Source organism: Lontra canadensis, unplaced genomic scaffold (assembly GCF_010015895.1).
Source record: "Lontra canadensis isolate GAN:19392208 unplaced genomic scaffold, GSC_riverotter_1.0 scaffold99, whole genome shotgun sequence".
NCBI lineage: Eukaryota > Metazoa > Chordata > Mammalia > Carnivora > Mustelidae > Lontra > Lontra canadensis.
Window position 1 is genome coordinate 1,552,962 of NW_022631093.1, and position 19,954 is coordinate 1,572,915.

The following is a 19,954-nucleotide window of genomic DNA, read 5'->3' on the forward strand; positions in this document are numbered from 1 at the left end:
CGCCGCCGCCGCCGGGTATTTTTAGCCCCCGCCCCCCGGCTCCGCAGCGCCCCCCCTCTCCGCGCCGCTGCTGAGTCCTGGCAGGAGGGGGAGGGCGCGGCGCGCGCTCCGCACCTGAGCCCCCTGCCAGCCCCGCAGCCTGCGGAGTTCGGGGCGCCTCCCGCGCTCCAAGCCGCGTCGGAACCGCCGAGGCCGGGCGGGGGAGGGGCCGGCCGCAGGGCCAACCAGCCTTCTGCGCCCCCGCCCCCAACGTCAGGACCAGGCGTTCTGGGAAAACCGGCAGGAGAGGGGCGCACGGGAGAAGAGCGCGGGACCGTGACGCCGCGCCCACCCCACCGCTGCGCGACCCTTACCCCGCGTGATTGCTGGGCAGACTCTGGTGGCAGAGGCGTTGCAGTCACCTGTTCTAAGAGGCACATGTGCCTGTGGGCCAGTTTCCGCTAACGCGGACGCCCCCTAGGACCCAAGTTTGCAGACACCAGGAGCCTCTGCCAAGTCCGCAAGCCAGTGAGGAGAGAGGTGGTGTGTCTGTATAGGCTCTGGCGAAGGGATTAGGAGCCCAGATTAGTGCCCAGATGGGGGGGGGGGCAAGCCAGTGAGGAGAGAGGTGGTGTGTCTGTATAGGCTCTGGCGAAGGGATTAGGAGCCCAGATTAGTGCCCAGATTCCCTGGGGACCCCAGACCTCAGATCTCCCCTTCTGGGAAGGTTGGATCTGAGGCCATCAAGGTCACAGGAGGCTCCATGTAGTCACAGCCTGCCACATGGGGTCACAGGAAGCCACATGGAATCACAGGTGTTTCTTGAGGACACAGGCGATCATGGTCTTCATACATAGCTATTTGTGGCACATGAGGCCTCAAGAAGCCCCTCATAGCTACAGTGAATGTCTATATGGCCACCCACAGGCGTGTATGGCCACAATTTTGGCAGAGGGGTTAGACAAGTTCTGTTTCAGTGTCTGGGATGGAGGGAGAAACCCCAGTTGTACATTCTTCCAAAAGAATAAGTAGAATAAATGTAGATATCCTGCTGGGTCCTACACTTACACCCCGCTTTCAAGGTCACCTCCTCCCAACACTCTTGCCTGTTCTCAAATGTGCTTGTCCTACCAGGCATCCAGCACCGAGGACAGCGCTCAAGCAGCCCAACCCAGAACACATGAAGAAAAGGGTAGGAAACCAGAGGTTAGAGGTCAGGTGGCTTAGAGTGGAAGAGCCAGAGGTCTCTTCAGACTCACCAGCGACCACCTGCCCTATGTGCACATGTGCTCAACAACTTAGCATTTAGGGTGTGAGTTTGTGCAGCAGCCTCTGCCTGTAGTACTAGTATACGGCATGTGTGCGCCCAGCCCCAAACATATACACCCTATAGGTGTAAATGTGCAGATGTGTGCCTCTGAGACACTTCCCATGTTTACAATAGGACCTTCCACCTTCTTTCCCACCTCAGGATCTGGACTCTGGGAGAAATGCTCCTGCTGGAACCCAGGCACAGCCTGGCAGGGACTGTGGAATCTCTCATGCTCCAGGCTTAGAAGGCTCCAAAAGGGTGTCACATGTCTGTCAGAATACCTCCCCCACCAAACTCCCTCTGGCAGCAGATTAACTGAAGACTTACTGGTGCCCAAAGGAGACCCGGGGGGAACCAGAAGGCTGGGCAGAAAGAAGGTATCTCTCCAGATCAGATTAGTCTATAGAGATGGGCAGGCAATTTCTCCACAGGACAGGGGAGCCAACAAAGAATTTCTTTGGGGAGCAGAGGGCCCAGAAGCCATGCTACTAGCCTCAGGCCCAGCTTTCCTCTGCAGCACTCAGGTGCAGAAATGCTCCAGGCCCTTCCGTGGCTCCTGGCAGCCTCCTCTCCAGAGTGATGTCATGGGACACATTTAGCCTGGCCTCCTGCAGGATGTCGCATCCAGTTACTCTCCCTACAGATGTCTCTGCTACTTGTGAATAATCTGATTCAAAAAGATGAGCTGGAGCAGAGACAGATTACAGCTTAACTGAGTATTTTTCTTTTCTTTGAGAGTGGCTTGCCTCCCCCTACTCCCTGAGGGGTGGGGATTGGAAGACTATGGGCCTAGCTGTGGAATCATGGGCCAGATAGCTTTCCACTTTAGGCCTGTTCCTACCACTGGCTGTAGGGACTTGTTCTTTTCTGTCCTTGGTTCCAGAGGTCTCTTTCCCCTTCTGTGGGTGTCCATCTATGGACCTTCTGTGGGCCTCAACAATTGTGACTCTGAGGCATCCAGGCTGCATGGATATGATAGCCATGGGACCCAGAAGGAGGGGACCCAGGACCCAGAGATACTTAGTCCAGGCTGAGGGCCCTTGGACTTCTCTCTTAATCAGCAAGGTCAGCCACAGTAGTGGCCAGCTCTTTTCACATCCATCTCCTCCCAGCCCAGCACCTTGAGAGAGCAGGCAGGTAGGATCTGGATCATGTTTTCAGACCGTGACACAGGGTCTGGTTCAGAGAATGCAGAGATTATTTTCTTCAACAGAGTAGGAGACCAGTGTCTGAGGAGCAGAACATCTGCCTTAGGTCATATGGCAGACTCCCATTCATTCATTCATTCACTCATTCAACTAATGTTCATTAACACATGTTTTTGGCCCCCTGATTGGAACCAAGGAGGGGAAAAGGCAAATAGGAAACAGCAGTAATGAGCAGTTCAGGTGGTGAGTGTGAAGACAAGCATTTGATCCTGGCCTCACCCAGGGCAGACATCCTGAAGGAAGAAATATTCTAGTGGGGCCTTAAAACTTGCCAGGCATCAAAGTGGGGCACCACTCCCAGTCCTGGCTGCAGTTCTGCCATGCTGTGCAGCCTTGGGCAAGCTTTTGTCCCTCTCTGTGTCCATTGGTACAAGGAGGGGCTAAGTCAAGGTTTCTGAGCATCAGGATTAACTGGCCATGACTCTGCTGCCTCTTTATCATCACAGATGGCCACCCTCTGGTCTGTGAGGCCCAGTGTCCACCACTCTGTGTCCAGCCTGACCATGGCCCTAAAAGCCAGACAAGGATGGCCTCAGCCACCCTGGGCTCGGTTTTCCTGAAGTTAGGTAGAATCCAGAGAACTCTCTTTTATAGCCTCCTAGGCAGGAAGGGGTGGATAAGTGACTTAGACCATGCCAGTGAGATACACCCTCGTAAACCTTTGATTCAAAATCCAGCAATAAGCAAGAGGAAGTCCTATGTGTGGTCTCCATCTTACTGGCACAGGCTGGGAGCAAAAACAATGTATAAAGGATGGTTTGTGGAGTTGTTCTTAGAAGCTGAGAACTGACCCTTTTTCTTGAGCCTTTCCACAAATTCTGTGAGCTACTTAACATTCTTTAATGTGCTCCTTTTCTGCTTAAAATAGTCAATATGGATTTTATTGCTTGCAGTCAAGAATTCAGACTGACTTACTCACTGTCCCACTGCTAAAGGTCTTTCTAGCCCTTACAGCATGACACTCCCACACCCACATCCTTGCATCCATGAGGAAATGGAAGCTCCAGCTGGTGGGCCTGTGGGAGCTGAGCCCCGTTTTTGTTTCTCTCCACTTTGACAACCACAAATATGAAGAGCTGAGCCAGAACCTGAAACCCTATCCAGAGTGAAGGCTGGGAATATGTGATGAAATGGGTATAGATCTGCAAACAAGTGTCAACCCATGCCTTTTATTGAATAGTAGTATTTTCCCCCAGATTAATACAACTGTTCAATGTAGAGATGTTAGAAAATATGGGAAAGAATAAACTACAGTCATTTGTAATTTCATTCCCCGAGGATAATAACCAATGTGGTTTTGTATATTTTCTAACAATAATAATAGTAATCATAATATCAAACATTCATATAGTACTTAGTATGTACTAGGCATTCTTTTTTTCCCTCTTTTTAAAAATATTTTATTTTTAAGTAATCTCTACACACAAATGGGGTTCAAACTCACAACCCTGAGATCAAGAGTCCCATGTTCTACTAAATAAGCCAGCCAGGCTCATTATTTATAATGAGCATTATTAGCCAGGCATTATTTATAAGTATTTTACATATGTGTTACAGACTGAATTGTATCCTCCCCCCACCCCCGAAATTCATATGTTGAAGCCCTAACCTCCAATGTGATTGTATTTGGAGACAGGGACTTTAAGGAGATAATTAAGGTTAAATGAGGTCATAAGGGTGGAGTCCTGATCTAATAGATCTAGCATCATTATAAGAAGAGGAAGAGACACCAGGAGGGCACACACACAGAGAAAGACTGTGTTGAGGATGCGGTAAGAAGACAGCCATCTGCAAGCCAATTAGAGAGGTCTCACCAGATACCAACACTGCTGACATCATGATCTTGGACTTCCAGCCTCCAGAGCTGTGAGAAAATAAATTTCTGTTGTTTAAGCCACCCAATTTGTGGTATTTTGTTATGGAATCTCTAGAAGACTGATACAGTATGTTAAGTCATTTAATCTTTATATCAGTCCTGTCTTTCCCCCATTCATAAGAGTTTAATAAATATTTGTTAAATGAATGAATGATGGATACAGTTTATTCAGTACCATATGCTTCTTTTTTAAAACCTAACCACATGAGTATTTTCTCCACATTATTACCTCTTTAAATTTAAAAAGTGGATATGTGATAATCATTCATGCATTTATTCAGTTAACAAGTATATGCTGAGTCCCTGCTATGTGCAAGGCATTGTGTAGGTACTTGGGATGTGGAGGTGAAGAAACAAATGGAAAGTCCCTGCCCACATACAGTGTGTTTGCGCCATAGAAATCCTACTGCCTAACTGTCAGACATGGACTGACCCATGCATTTGGGAAGGTTTCTTTTGATTGAAAGTTTTATGATGAGCCAACTAGACAGACACAAGCTACCAGATTCTCTACTTTTGAAAAGGCCAACCAAATGACTCAAAGTCTCTTGGTATTTCTTCAGAGTCATAGAAGGACAAAGATGAGTGCCTTGGAATTTGTCCTGAGTCCACAGGTCTGGAAGTTAGGGCTAATCAAGCCACCAGCACCAGATCCCAAGGAGACCCCTGGGTCTCCCACTCACACAAGGTCAGGATTTGATGGGAAATAAATCACATTTTCAAGACTTTGAAAAACGAAGCAAACAAAAATAATTGAAGAAAATATAGATGAATGTGTATACCATCTAGAGGTAGGGAAAATCTTGAAGTACAACATGAAGGCAGTAACCACAAAGGAAAACACTGGTAGATTGGAAGATCTGACTGCATGCAAATTTTAAATGTCTGCATCTTAAAAACCACCATTAAGAGAATCTAACAGATAACTTGCAAAAAATATTTACACCACAGACAACAGGAAAAGGTTTTGACATGTTACCCAAATCAAGAAGAAAAAGACAAATAAGCAAAGGACATGGACAGGGAACTGAAGAAAGAAGAAATACTGCCCTTCTCTGTATAGCTGGCCATGGAAGTGAACAATGAAACTACTGCCTGAAGGTCACCATCCCTTTTCCTGTCTCCTTCCACCAACAACTGGTGGGGTCCCCTCTCCCAGATATGTCACAAGGGCACTCAGAAGACTACCATTCCAAAAGCTCCACCTCACCCATCTGGAAGGATCTCCCTGGCCCCCTTCACTATTTCCATCGCACAAGAATTCAGACCCTTTTCCCTCGCAACCACCTAGGCAACTCAGCTCTATGGGCACACCAATGATCTCGGTAGGAAGGTAGAGATCAGGAAAAAGTATGGGCATCTGAAGGTCTGACATTTTGCAAACCCCTTTTGAAAGGCAGTATGGCAAGGTGTATCACAAACCTCCCAAAATTCTTAACTTTGACTACTACTCAGGAATGAGCACACAGGGGAAACATTAGGAAGTATTTGTTCACAAGGATTGTCATTGCAATATCTTACAACAGGGCCAGACTGGAAACTGCCCAAATATTCAATCACAAACTGAATTCGTTTTTGTGCATCTCTAAGATGGTATATGCACTTCTGCCCGAAACACAATGATGCAGATCACTGCACAATGACACAGAGAGATGCTCATGGCAGGCAGCCAGCTGAAAAATGCAGCTTATGGAGACAGTATATTCAGTACAATTCCAATTATGTTTGAAATCATTTGTATATTCATGGGAAAAAAATGGACAAACGTTGAATAGCTTTTATCACTGAGTGATGGGATTATAAGGTCTTTTCTCTTCTTCAAATTCAACCGTATTTTCCAAATTTTCTACAATGAATAGACATTTTTGTAACAAGGAGAAATCTAATATCAGAAGAAGCCATTGCCCAGAACCCTCTCTCCGTTCAGAAAGGGCTGGCATATCGAAGAGTGAAAGCAGGCCATGGGAAGACCTTTAGAGAATTCAGAAGGATATTCCTCCCAAATGGCAGGAAAGGCAGGGTGTGAGGAGAGGGTCAGTGCTACAAGACTCCTTACTTCCTGACTCTGTGGGCTCTAGGCATTTGCCCCAGGCTTCCGTTTCTCTGGCAGCCATTAGAAGTCCTCACTGACCTGGGGCTAGTGAGGGAGATGAGGGTTGGAGGTGGCCATGAGGACCTTTAGAGTGGCACATGTCAGCCCAGGAAGATGTTACAGAAGGAGGGGAGGCAGGCAGAGGCAGACTCTTCGGAAGGAGATCTCAGGGAAGGGCCAGGTACCAGGGAAGGCCAAGGAGATATGAATTTCCAGAAGAGGATGATGCGTTCCTGGAGGCAGGCAGAATGTTCCCATCTCAGAGCTCATTATAGAGAACCAAAAAATCAATGCCTAAGTCATTGACCACATGACTCAGACCCAGGGAGAACAAAACCTGCTTTGGCGAGGCAGTGGTGGGGGGCGGGGGAGGGGGCTGCTCTCTTAAGTCCAGGAGAAAACCAAGAACACAACACAGAGCACTTCAAAGGTGGGAGGAAAACCACTAGAAATTGGCTAGAGGGTGCCAGAAAGGTGACAATGGGTCCTGCCAAAAGAAAACAACCCCAAGTACCAGGGTCTGATCACCCAGAAAGGCCAGCTGGGCGGGGGCTCAGGACATCTGGGCCAGCTGTCTTGTCCTCCCTAATCCTAGAGGCCCAGGGAGGCTAAGGAACTTGATTTCGGTCACACAGAAAAACTGAGATGAGGATCAAACCAGACCTTAGACATTCTAACTCCCAGCCTAATGTATCACCCACTACCCCAAAGGGAGAATTTTTTTTTAAATTTGATAATGTAAGTAATCCCTCTATGATAAAAATTATCTGAAACTATATGAATGTATGATTTGTCATCCAATTCAATTTAGGAGATAAATACAGACAGAATTCCAAAACTCAATTTTTAAAAAACTAAAAATAGATAAACCAATGTCAGATATAAATATAGGCACAAAAATCCTAGATGAAATCTTAACAGGCAGATTAAATATGTAAATTGAATTTTCACTGAAATAAAAGAGACCCTAGTTGCAGGGTGCCCAGCTGATGCGGAACAAGCAGCCAGGGGTCGTACCCACAGACGTATGGAGTGTCAACCAGGCACAAATGCATGGTGAGCTCCAGTTCTGCTCCCACTCTAAGCTGTAAGGATGTTAGGATTATCTCTGCACCAACTTCTTTAGCAAACATTGCTCTTACTATCCCCTTTAGTTCCATCCACAACTTTACAAAAGGGGCTACCAAGTTCACACAAGGTGACTCTGTCCTCTGGTCATTGGTAACTGGTCCAATAGCTGGACCCATCGTCATTCTTTCCTGGGAATTTGGGATTGGAATTTTAGTCCTTTTCTGCAGAGAGCATACATTGGCAGAGAATGTAAAAAAATGAAGCAAATGTGCCCAGAAGAGCAGAGATGAGAAACAGAGGAATTCACTGTCAGGTTCTCTACAGGGTCAATGAGGGGTGGGGAAAGTCAGTATATAACAGCAGACCAGGAAAGCCACCAGGCCCAACTCTGCTGCATCTCAAAACAAATCCCAGGGCAAGATTTCCAGCCCATCTATAAAGGAACTGGAGTTTTCAGGGACCCTCATTTCTGGCTGTGCCCATATCCCTGATATCAGGGCATCTGGCGAGCCCACCTGCATTCCTGCATTTGGAACATGTGAGGTAGTTTCCAAGGACCATTGCAGTCCTTTGTGCTAATAATACCTAATTTTGCAGCTGAAGATATCGAAGCTTAGAGAGCTGAAGTAACTTACCCAAGATCCCAAGGCAGCCTGAGATCTGAATCCAGAGCCATTCAGTTCCCCGAATTGTGTTCTTTCCATTATACCTACAGACAGGAAAATTGGCAAAAGTCACTTAAAGAGGAATCCACAAGAACCCCGCATCTTTTCTTAATAAAACCTCTGAAAATTAGGAATAGGGATTTTTTTTTTATGTAAAAGAAGAGGAAAAAGAGTTAATTTCTTGGGAAGAGGACATTCGAATTTGGGAGTCAGTATATCTTTCAGTGGGAAAAGATGGCAAGTTTAACCTCAGCACCCCCAGTAATCACAGGCGTTGCTCTCTTCCCCAAAGCTGTGATGTGGTTTATGTGTGGGCAGACCCCAGATGGAAGGAAAGAGAACATCCCTTGAATCGTAGAAATACCAGGGCCAACCACGAGCTCTCAGTGATGACACAGCAGCAGGGAATTCACCTAAAATACCAGGGCATCCTGCATACGTATGCTACGTAATCCCAACTCCATCCAAAATAATTACAAAAATACATTTTTAATTTATTTCAAAGATTTTACTTATTTATTTGAGAGAGAGAGCACGTACCTGTGTGCCCCTGGGGGGTGTGGGTGGTGGGGAGGGAAAGAGGGAGAGGGAGAAGCAGGCTCCCCGCTGAGCAGGGAGCCCGACACAGGGCTCAATCCTAGGACCCTGAAATCAGGACCTGAGTTGAAGGCAGACACTTAACCGACTGAGCCACACAGGCACCCCTCAAAATCAAATGAAATATATATTTTATATGTGTATATATAAATTTTATATATATATAAAATTGTATTTCTTTATTTGACAAAGAGACACAGTGAGAGAAGAACACAAGCAGGAGGAGTGGGAGAGGACGAAGAGGCTTCCTGCTGAGCAGGGAGCCTGATGCAGGGCTGGATTCCAGGACCCTGGGATCATGACCTGAGTTGAAGCCAGCCGCTTAATGACTGAGCCACCCAGGTACCCCTCAAAAAATATTCTAAATCTATAGATTGAAAGTTCCCAAACGAGGAAAAAATTATGGGATGTGAAACACCCAAGATGGAGCTGCTGGGCCAAGTATGTGATGAAGAGATGAGTTTCACAAGGTGAATTGCCACAGACCTCGGGGTAAGGAGTGAGGCAGGGGACTCAGCTGCCAACACCTGTGGAGAGTCAGACTAAAACACTGCCACCCCCTCCAGTCAGCACTTGGGCTGCCTTCATCTCGTACTCAGCCTTCTGGCATTCAGGAGACACTCAATGAAAGTTTGGTGTTGTAGAATTTTAGAATGACAGAGAAATCATTAAGCAGATATAAGCACCCATAGGATTCATCCTGGTGGAGAATTAGAAAAAATGTACCACGCAGGATTTGTGCTTGAGTCAGCGTGAGACTTTTGGTAGCAGGGAGGATGGACCTCTAAACTCTGCCCTTAAGAAACATCAGGAAAGATTTCTTCAGGTGGTGAGGGGGCAGCTGAAGGAAGACAGAGCACTGGGGAGACAGGTCCTCCTTCCAAGTACCTCTGCTCCCTCTGGACCCCTTCCCAGGACCCTGCCCCACAACATATACACACATTCAGCCCCTCCTCCTCCTCTTCCTTGGGTCCTACCATTCCCATCACTGTGTTCCTCAGGGACAGATCCTCTTGCCAGAGTACGAAGTTCAGGGGCTCTAGCCAGCCATAAACGCCCAAGGCCTGTCTCTGCTGAACCTCCTGCTTTATTAACCCCAACTCCCTCCACATGCTCTCTGTTCCACTGGGTTTGTGCTCTTCCCAAGACACCTGTTTCCGTGGTTCCTTGGCTGGGAGGATCACGTTTCTCTTGTTGCACCCAAGTATCTATGCATCCAGAGCAGACTGTCTTTCCAACCCAAGTACAAATGACCTCACTGGGGAAGATCATTCATATCTGAGGACAGGAAGGCATGCTGATCTGTACTCCTGTTTTGGGGTCTTCAAACTGAGTTCTGCCTCCATATGTGGATGGAAGATTCAAAGAGGAAAGAAAGTGAGTGTGTAGAGGGTAGAAACTACAAGAGAAGCAACTAAAAATGGTGGTACTAAATAGAAATGTTTATATAAGATGTCTGAATGTTTATTATGAAAATATAACAGAAAAGATACAGAAAAAAAAATAGTACATTCACAAAAGCAACAAAAAAAACCCAGAAAATAACTAGGTGGTGGGTGGGCGCATGGGTGGCTCAGTTGGTTAATTGCCTGACTCTCCGTTTCAGCTCAGGTCATGATCTCAGGGTCATAGGGTTGTGGAATCGAGCCCCACTTTGCGCTTCATGCTCAGCAGGAGTGTGCTTGGATATTCTCTCCCTCTGCCCCTTCCCCTATTTGTGTTCCTTCTCTCTCTTAAAAAAGAAAAAAATATATAAATAACTTAAAAATAAATAAATAAGAAAATAGTGGGACTAAACAAGATATGTATGGGACATGGGTGAAGGATGCTATAGAACTTCATAGAATGACATAAAAGAAGACTTCAGTGAATGGAGAAACTAATTTCCTGAATGAAAATACTAGATTACAAAAATGTCAATTCACTCCACAGAGGGGTCTATGTTTAATGCAGCTTCAATTTTCAACTCAACAAATGGATTTGAATTTAATTTAAAGAACATACCTATAGGGGCGCCTGGGTGACTCAGTGGGTTAAAGCCTCTGCCTTCCGCAGAGGTCCTGATCCCAGGGTCCTGGGATTGAGCCCTGCATCAGGCTCTCTGCTCAGCAGGGAGCCTGCTTCCCTCTCTCTCTCTGCCTGCCTCTCTGCCTACTTGTGATCTGTCTGTCAAATAAATAAATAAAATCTTTAAAAAAAAAAAAAAGAACATACCTGTACAATACTGGCTGAGAGTCGTCTTTGAAAGGAGAGTAATACTAAAAACTAAAAGGCCGAAATAAGTAATGTAATGGACAGCACAAACATTAAGTCCGTGACACCAGTGCAGAAATCGGACCAACTGATAGAAAGATCAAATACAAATACATGAAATTTTAAAAATTTCACAATCCCCAAATATTGACTATATGAGGGGCTCATATAAATCAATGAGAAAATACATGTTGGAAAGAATCGGGCGAGAAGATGACTAAGTAGTGAAGAAAAGAAAATACAAAAGGCTAGTAAAAATATAAAAATTAGCCCCACAAGTAATCAAAGAAAACTCAATAGCAATCAGGTACATCTTTTTTTTTTTTTAATCAATTATCAAGGTTTAAAACATGGCCACAGATTCCTCTGAAGGAGTTTAGGACAAGGGTTTGGATAAGCCTGTTTTGGGTGGGAGGGCAATTTGGCAAAATGTATAGAAATTTGAAGTAAAGCACATTCAGTCCACAATTCCACTTCTAATACATATAATTCCTTGGCCCTAGGAATTTATCTTCAGGGATAATGTGCAGAAATAGCTATAGATGAATATTCAAAGATGTTTAGCATGATGTTACCTATAGATAAAAAATTCAAGGCAACTTCAATATCTAAGTGGGTTGGATAAAACAATTAGTGTATACACATAGCACAAAATATTTTGCAGTCATTAAACATAATGGCATAAAAGAATACATACTGATGCCAGAAAATGTTGACAATGCATTAAGTGAAAACAAGTTATGATATTCTAATGACAAATACTTATGGAATGGCTACCATATACCAGTGAACAAAGTAGATAAAACTCATACTCTCAGAGAGCTTTCATTCCCTTCTAAAATCTATAAACTGGAAGATAAGGTATGGTTCCAATTAACAGAAAGATGTGGTTGGAAGGATGTCAGGAAAGACAGAGACCCATGTGTCAAAAGTAAGGGACTGCCTCTGAATTTGGGAATGAGGGTGGTTTTTGTGCTCTTTCTTGGTGCTTGTCTGAGTTTTCCAGACTTTTTATAATGAACATACATCACACTTGTAGCCAGAAAAAAAGAAGAAACAACAAAACTGGAATGTCATCTTTTTTCAAAGAATGCAAGTGGAGACCTATGAAGTAGGTGGCTTTTCAAAACAGGGATTTGGGGCACCTAGGTGGCTTAGCTGGTTAAGTGTCTACCTTTGGCACAGATCATGGTTCCAGGGTCTTGGGATCCAGTCCCACACTGGGCTCCCTGCTCAGCGGGCAGCCTGCCTCTCCCTCTGCCTCTGCTGCTCCCCCTGCTTGCTCTCTCTCTCCCTGACAAATAATTAAATAAACATTTTTTAAGAAACAATACAAGGACTAGTTATAAACACATCACCCCAGCTATGGCGAAGATAGGCTGGGGTGGGTATGGAGGTGAGGGGTGGTGGGGAAGGGCATCATCAGCAGAAATGCATGTAAAATCCAGATAACACAGGATGAGCAGTGGGAGGAAAGAAAAGTCCAGGCCAAGGAACATCTTAAAAGTCTTTCTCTAATATCCTCCCACAGAATCATACTGATCCTGATCACAGCTTCTTTCCCATGAGTCAGTGCCCTCTCATCACCATGAACGGTTGAGGCCCAGGCTTCCCCAGCGCAGCCAAGACACACAGACAGGTGGCTCACTGCCTTGACTCAATCCTTCCTAACTTTTTTTCCTTTTTTTAAACCTCTACTGCCTTTTTGGAAATTGGCTTTTAGATTTGATCACTAATTATTCCATCACTTGTTCACTTTTATTCATCAAATGTTGTCCTTGGGCCCCCTCCAGGCAGTGGGTGACTGAGATCCTTTTCCATACCTGAGTTGTCAGAGATCCCCTCATCCCACCCTCAACAATCAGTTCAGCCAAGTCCAAGCCAAGTCTCTCTTCCACAGAGACCTAAGGTCTTGGAGTCAGTCACGGGTGGATCTTGACCCCCGAAATTATAGACATGGTCTTTCCATGCTGACCATCCCTCATGTGGCTACTTTCACTGGTGTGGACCGAGTTCTGGGCTGGAGTTGGGTGTTTTATCCTTGTGGCATGAGCTAGGAAACAAGACAGCTCAGAAGGAGGTTAATCCTTCAAAATATGATCATAACATGTACAGTGGCTCAGCCCCAGCTTATTATTGGGCTTTTCCTGGGTCAGGTCCTACCCTCACCCCCGGACAGTCTCCAAGGGTGACCAGGACTTCTGGGACCCTGTTCCAGCCCTCTCTTTCCAGTCAATCACTTCTGAGACTCCTCTTCCATCACCCTTATCCTCACACATCTCACACAAACACGTAACTTTCTGGCACTCATGCTGTCCTTCCCACCATGCCAGTTGTTGGAACTCTACTGTCTCTTATCCTTCATGTCCACTCCTTTCCAGCCCCAAACCCACGCTGCCCATTCCCTAACCAGTCACTTGGTCAGTGTGCAGGACTTCCCGTCTGTGCTGATCCCACAAGGAGTGGGCCTCTCCCTCTTCTCCACGCTGCGTCCTTCCCCGGGCCAGGTGGGGCTGCAGACCAGAGGCGGGTGCAGGCAGTCGCAGTGTGTTGCCCCATCCAGGATTCACATCCTTGTTGTCATCGTGCTTTTCTTACCCACTGGTTTTCAATGTAGCTGAAGGGAAACGATTTTCTCTTTCAATTCCATGACAACACGCTGCCTAGGCTTTCCTTCCCCCTCGTTGCTCCTTCGCATCCCCCTTTGCTGGCTTCTCCTCAGGGGCAGTCCTACTTCCAAATACTGCCGGGCCCCGGGGCTGAGTCTGCAGATCGCCATTTACACTGACTCCTCAGGTGTCCTCTTCCAGCCTCATGCTGTGAGTACTACCAGTCACTAGTGACAACTCAACATTCATTCCCAGTCCGATCCCTCTCCTGGGCTTCAGACTCCTCCATCCAGCCTCCCTCCTCATAGCTCCCACTGGACATCTGAATGGCATCACCAGGAAGCCACACCTGTGTGGACCATGAGGGCTGCCTTCTCGGCATCCATTCCATTCCTGTTTTGGTAAGCAGATCCTCCTACCTGCAGCTGCAGGGGTAGCCTCTGGTGAAGAAAGTTAGGATAACCCCATCCCTATTTGCCATGGTGATTGGTGATTTAAATTGGTTCCGTCAAACTGAACAAAAGTTCAGGACTTTTGTTTAATCGTTGGGCAGTAGAAGCTTCTTCCACTGGGTGACAGGACTGAAACACATACAGCCATTCTGCTCCACCAAGGCAAGCCAGATTGAGGACAAAGTAAGATTTAAGGACCCATGGAGAAGCTCTGATCAAACTAGGCCTAAATTCTGGACTTTTCAGTTGTCAGAGTCAATACCTTTCCCTTGATGTTCAGGCCAGTTTCACTCATACATTCTATTATTTGGCAATTGGAGAATCATGATCCATAGAAAAGCAAAAAAGTGGGTATTCCCATTACCCCATCAACCTGCTTTTTTGTGGTCTTCCCCATCTCAGTTCATGGCAGCCCATTCCATTCAGCGGCTTGATCAAAACCTGTCAACTCATCTCTGACTCCTTTTATACTCTCATGCCCCATATCCTGTCTCTCAGCTTTACTCAGCTCTACTTTCAACATATAAATGGAGCCCATCCATGCCTAACCTTGACCCATTGCTGTCCACTCTGTCACAACAGCCAGACTAATTTTTGAAAAACCTAAATTAGATCCTATCATTAGATTGCCATAAAATCCTCCAACTTGGGACTAGAATCCAGGTCCAAGGCTATCTGTGATCTAGCCCTGCCCACCCTTCGGACTCATTCCCTTCCACTGTCCCCTCCCCATCTACACTGGTCTCCTTTTCCTCAAGGACTCCCTGAAACCCATGATAGGACTTGGCGCTGCTCTTCTATACCCCTATTTTTCCTACGGTTGCCTGTCTCTTGTCCCTCATGTCTGAACTCATGCTCTCTTTCAAGGAAGTCTTGTTTGAGGACCCAGTCTCATGGCGCCCACACAAGCTTGATCATAGTTCCTTGTTTTGTTTAACTAATAACACTTATCACTATCTTCAATTATCCTCTTTGTATTCACGTCTTTATGGTCGGTTCCTCTCCTGGGAGCTCCTTCAGGGCAGACCCAGTCTTTCTTGTTCATTGCTGGATCCTAAGACTGAACATTCATTGTGTTTGGACAGAGCATGAATCCCAGCAATATGTGTGGCCACCACACAGAAGCAGAAGGTGGCCAAGCCTCACACACATGCGATGCTCTGCCCCACAGCAGTAGAAGCCAGTGTTCTCTGTCAGGCATCTGGACAGAGCAGGGTATAGAGGCAGAGGAGAGAGTGTGGAGGACAATCTGTGAAGCTTTCAGGAACCGGGACTTCCGAGGGTAGTTCACATCAGTTCCCAGCTGCGCTATGGAAAAAGCGTCAGAGAAAAAGAGCCCAAGAAACCTCTGTGGCCGCAGTCATGGGAAGCCCCAAGCAGAGAGGTTGTGGGGTGAGGTGTGTGTGGGGAGGTCTCAAGTCACCCTGAGGTCTTTGGTCACAGATTCCACATGTGCAGGGACAGGGGGGACCTCTAGGGTTGCTGGTGCCAGCAACCACACTGACCACTGCAGCTTCATGGGCAGAAGATGCCATCTGGGAGAGAGTGGGCACTGCTGTCACTACGGGCCTCGGGTCAGGTCCAGGACTCTGCTGGACTGAGGCCACTCAAGCCCAAGCTGGGGAGGGGGTACTGTACACATTTCCTGGCACACACTTCCTTTCTCCTTTTAGATGAGCAAATGTTGCTGCTGAGGCCTTGGCCACAGCTTCCTGCCTCCTCCTGAGATCTAAAGCCACAGTCACTGTCTTTGTGACAGCCTTGCCAGACTAGCCTTGGCTTCAGAGACAAAGGGCTAGGTGCCCTGTCCCCACTCCCAGGCTCTCCCAAGATGGGGGCTCTTATCATCTGAAGACATGCTTAGTGGCAGCCAGCTTGCTGTCCTGGGGAGGCGCAGACCTGGCTCTGGATGGACAAGACAGCTCTGGACAGACCTGCACTTGGTAAGGGCAGGGCAGAGCATGCTATCACTCCAGCTCCACGTCCTGGAAAATCCCACAGTCTGCGGGATTTTTTCACTTATGTATCCTAAGCCCTTAGAACAGTGTTTGGCAATTAGTGGGGGATTAACATTAGTTCAATGAATCAATGAGTATGTGCATGAATGAACGAATAACAGTTGTTTGCTTACTTTTTGGTGAGCTTCTTGAGGGCAGGGTCTGAAAATAAATCACCTTTCTATACTCAGCATTCAGTGTAGGATTTTATACAGAGCAGACATCAATAAATTATAGCCCTTGGCCTGGCACTGAAGGCTCCTGCCGCCTACAACTAAGCTTTCTTGCCAGGCTTATTCAATAAAATAGGGTGGGAAGAAGTTTTGGCTGAAAATATGGCACCTGGGTTGGCTTTGCCCTCCTCACTGTGGGTGACTCCTGGCTATCCACTCTGTTTATGCCTGGATCATTGCATGAATGGGACAGATACTGCCAAAATCTCCTGCCAACTATCAGTGGACAATTGTATTTAAGTGTGAGTGATTCTAACATCCAAGTAAGTGTGTGGGCATCAGCTTGAACTGTGTGTGACCACAGGACACGGCTCTGGAGGTACTTGGAAATAGCTGCAGGATATTATTGGAACCTGGTTCTTTGTGAATAAGGGGTATTTCCTGCAGTGGTCCCAATGGTCCCAATTCCTAGAACTGCAGTGGGGGGAGGGGGATTACAAACCAATTCTTCACTAAATGGTGATGGGGAGAATGGCTATTTATGGGGAAAATAAGTTAAAGTCCCACCTCATGCTACACAATAAAATTAATTCTAGCTAATTAAAAGTTAAGTGTGAAAAAAGAAGAAAAATTTAAATACTTTACTTCCATTACATAAAAGAGGATTTTCTAAGAATAAAAATCAGTGAAAGAATTTATATGAAAGAAATCAAAGTGTATATCCATATAAAGAATTGTACTTGATTAACAGATTTACTTGTAGTAGCCCCAAACTGGAAACATACCACATTTCCATTGACAGACAAATGGCTAAGCCAACTGGGGACTAGCCACATGATAGAATACTACTCAGCAATAAAAAGAATCAACTACTGAAACACGCACCAACATATTTTGATGAATCTCAAAATTATTATACTAAAATAAGCCAGATTAAAAAAAGAGTATGAACTGTACAATTCCATTTATATGAAATTCGAGGAAATGTAAAGCACAGTGGGAAAGGGGTGGGAGGAAGTGATTGCAGAGGAGTCTGAGGAAATTTTGGGTGGTGATGTGTAAGTTCACTATCTTGATTGTGGTAATGGTCTTATGCTAGTGTACATGTGTTAAAAGTTATCAAATTGTACAATTTTAAAATGTGCTATTTATTATACCTCAGTCACATCTCAAGAAAACTTTTTAAAAACTGGTGAAAGAAAAGACAAATGAAAAGGGATTTTTAAAAACTTTTTACATAGGTATATCTTATATATAATAACATGCACAAATATGTGTACAATTGAATGACTCTTTATATATGTGTATATTTGTGTAAGGAATGCTCAGATCAGGATCTGGAACATTTCCAGTACCCCAGAAGGTTCCCTCATATCCTCTCCTATTCATTATCCTGCTTAAAGTAACCTGGAACAGGTCAGTAAATTCATTAGGATTCAAATTTAAAACTTCTCTGTGAGAAAATCATCATGAATTATAATAACAAGTAATGTGCTGGAGAAAACAATTTCCACAAATATGACCAAGTGCTACTAACCTTAATGTATGGAAGACTCTTGTAAGGAAAACACTTGAGACCTTAATGGAAAAATGAGCAAAGGACATGACGGAATAAGTCACAGGAAAAGAAAGGAAGGGACGGAGGGATGAAGGACAGAGAGAGAAATGAAAGCGATATTGAATCATTTAGTCACTCAACAAGCATTTATGATGGGCCTCCTATCATCTAGGCATTGGGCTAGGTGCTAAGATTATAAAAGGATATAAGACACAGTCCTCATGGTGTAGTGAAAAAGGTGGGAGAACAGCAATTAAAAGACAAGGAGAAAGTTTTCAGTCCACTGAAGAAGCACAGGGACCGTCTGAGCCCAGAGCAGGTATCTGACTGCTACAGAGGCTTTCCACAGGAAGATGTCTGAGCTGAAGGCTGTGGAGAAAGAGAAGGGGGTTGTGAGAGTGGAAGGGGAGGACGCCAGCATTCCAGAGTGAAAGAACAACTTGTGTAGAGGCCTGGAAGGGACAGAAAGGGTTGAGTTGTTGGGTCTGGGTGAACCCAGAGTGCAGAGGCATGAGGGGTGACTGCCAATGAGGCTGCAGGAATAAGGAGCCAGGCTTTGAACACCAGACCACAGAGAAACTCTGAACAAGTTTGAGGAGTCAGGGGGCTGAAATGACTAGATTTAAATTTTAGAAAGACACCACCTGGTCTCTGGGCGGGGAAGTAGTTGGCAGGGCAGGACTGGAGGACAGGACTCTCAGGACAGAGCTGTAGCAAATGTCAGGTGAGAGGTCACAGGAAAGGAGCAGGGCCAGGGGCAGGAAGAGTTTCCCCTATGGGACCAAGGGCAAACTAGGACATAGAAGTGACAGGAGTGGGCAATGTGCAGGTGAGGAGCATGGGGAGGTGAGGATGCCTGCCTAGCTTGGGGGTCTGAGTGGATGGGGATACTGGTCAGTCACTGGGATGGAAACACTGGAAAGAGAAGGCTCAGATAGAGGACAATGATCCAGCTTATAATGAGATAAGCTTCAGGTTCTTGTGGAGCGTCTAAGGGGAAACACTGAGCTAGAGGGTAAAGGAGCTTGTGAGATGGTGGCCACCCTGGTCTAAGGAGTGGAGTTCCAAGACTAAGCCCAAGGAAGGCTATTTTGGGGGCAGACACACAGGAACAGGCTGTATGGCTAGAAAAAGTTGTCTCAAGGGTAGCTGGGAAGCCTGGCCCTGGGAGGTTAATGACCAGCGATGTGGCTGTGACAGGCTATGGATTCTGAACACATGCACTGAGACCCTGGGGATAGATGCCCCCTAAAACTGAATGTCCATGTGCTTCAACTAGAGCAAGGCCTCCAGCGACGCCCCCTTCAGGCAGCCCACACTGGAACGTGGTGAGGGGGTGGCGGGGAAGGAGAGAAGACGGTGGGGCGAGAATAGAACTACCACCCAGACCTCAACCACCTTCCTTGTCACTTGTGGTCCCTGGGCCGTTGCTGTCCTTATCAACTTTCCTTAATTACCCAAAGCCAAGGATAGAAGATCAGATGACAATTACATAAAAGGAGAATGTTGGGAAATACTAACCCAGTTGTGCTTTCCTGGCAGATTCCGTTGCCTCATAAGGCTTCCCCAATTCCTCCAGCTGGAATACGAAGCATACAGGATTTCCAGGGAGGGATGTTAACTCAGAAACAGAAAAAAGGCTGTTTGGGAAGCTTTCAAAAGCCTAGACTCTTAAGGGATTCAGGACACTGGAAGTGACTTAGGACCAGACCTGTTGCCTAACTTGATGAAGGTTCACTCACAGGTGGGAGTGTGTGTTTGGGGTAGGATCAGCCAAGGCGAGAGTGAGGATCCTTAGGAAAATGGGAGCTAAAGTTCTGTCCCTACCTTGGATTTGGCCAGAAGGACTTAAGGAATCTTAGTACAGAAGGGTACTCCCTTTTCTGGTTTAGCTAGAGTCTTCCAAACTAGAAAAAGAGGAGAAAATTATTAAACAAACAAAAAGTTGCAAAAAATTAACTAATCCGAAATAACAACAACAACACAGAAATAGAATAGGCAGGAAAACTAGAAGGCATTCTATAAAATAATAAGTTTATCCAAAATACAACAGTACTACCACATTCAAATTAAAAACAGTACTCCAGGCATAAGATAAAGATTGTCAGGCTG

General features: G+C 45.9%; 1 long non-coding RNA gene across 1 annotated transcript; it reads right to left on the minus strand.

The window, feature by feature from the left end:
- Positions 1–4,179: 4,179 nt before the first annotated feature.
- On the minus strand, positions 4,180–13,027 carry LOC116855168. Its single transcript, XR_004380306.1, has 3 exons — positions 12,877–13,027; positions 8,174–8,247; positions 4,180–4,363 (listed from the first exon to the last, which is right to left on the minus strand). It is a non-coding gene; the product is annotated as an uncharacterized LOC116855168 (long non-coding RNA).
- Between the last annotated feature and the right edge of the window lie 6,927 nt (positions 13,028–19,954).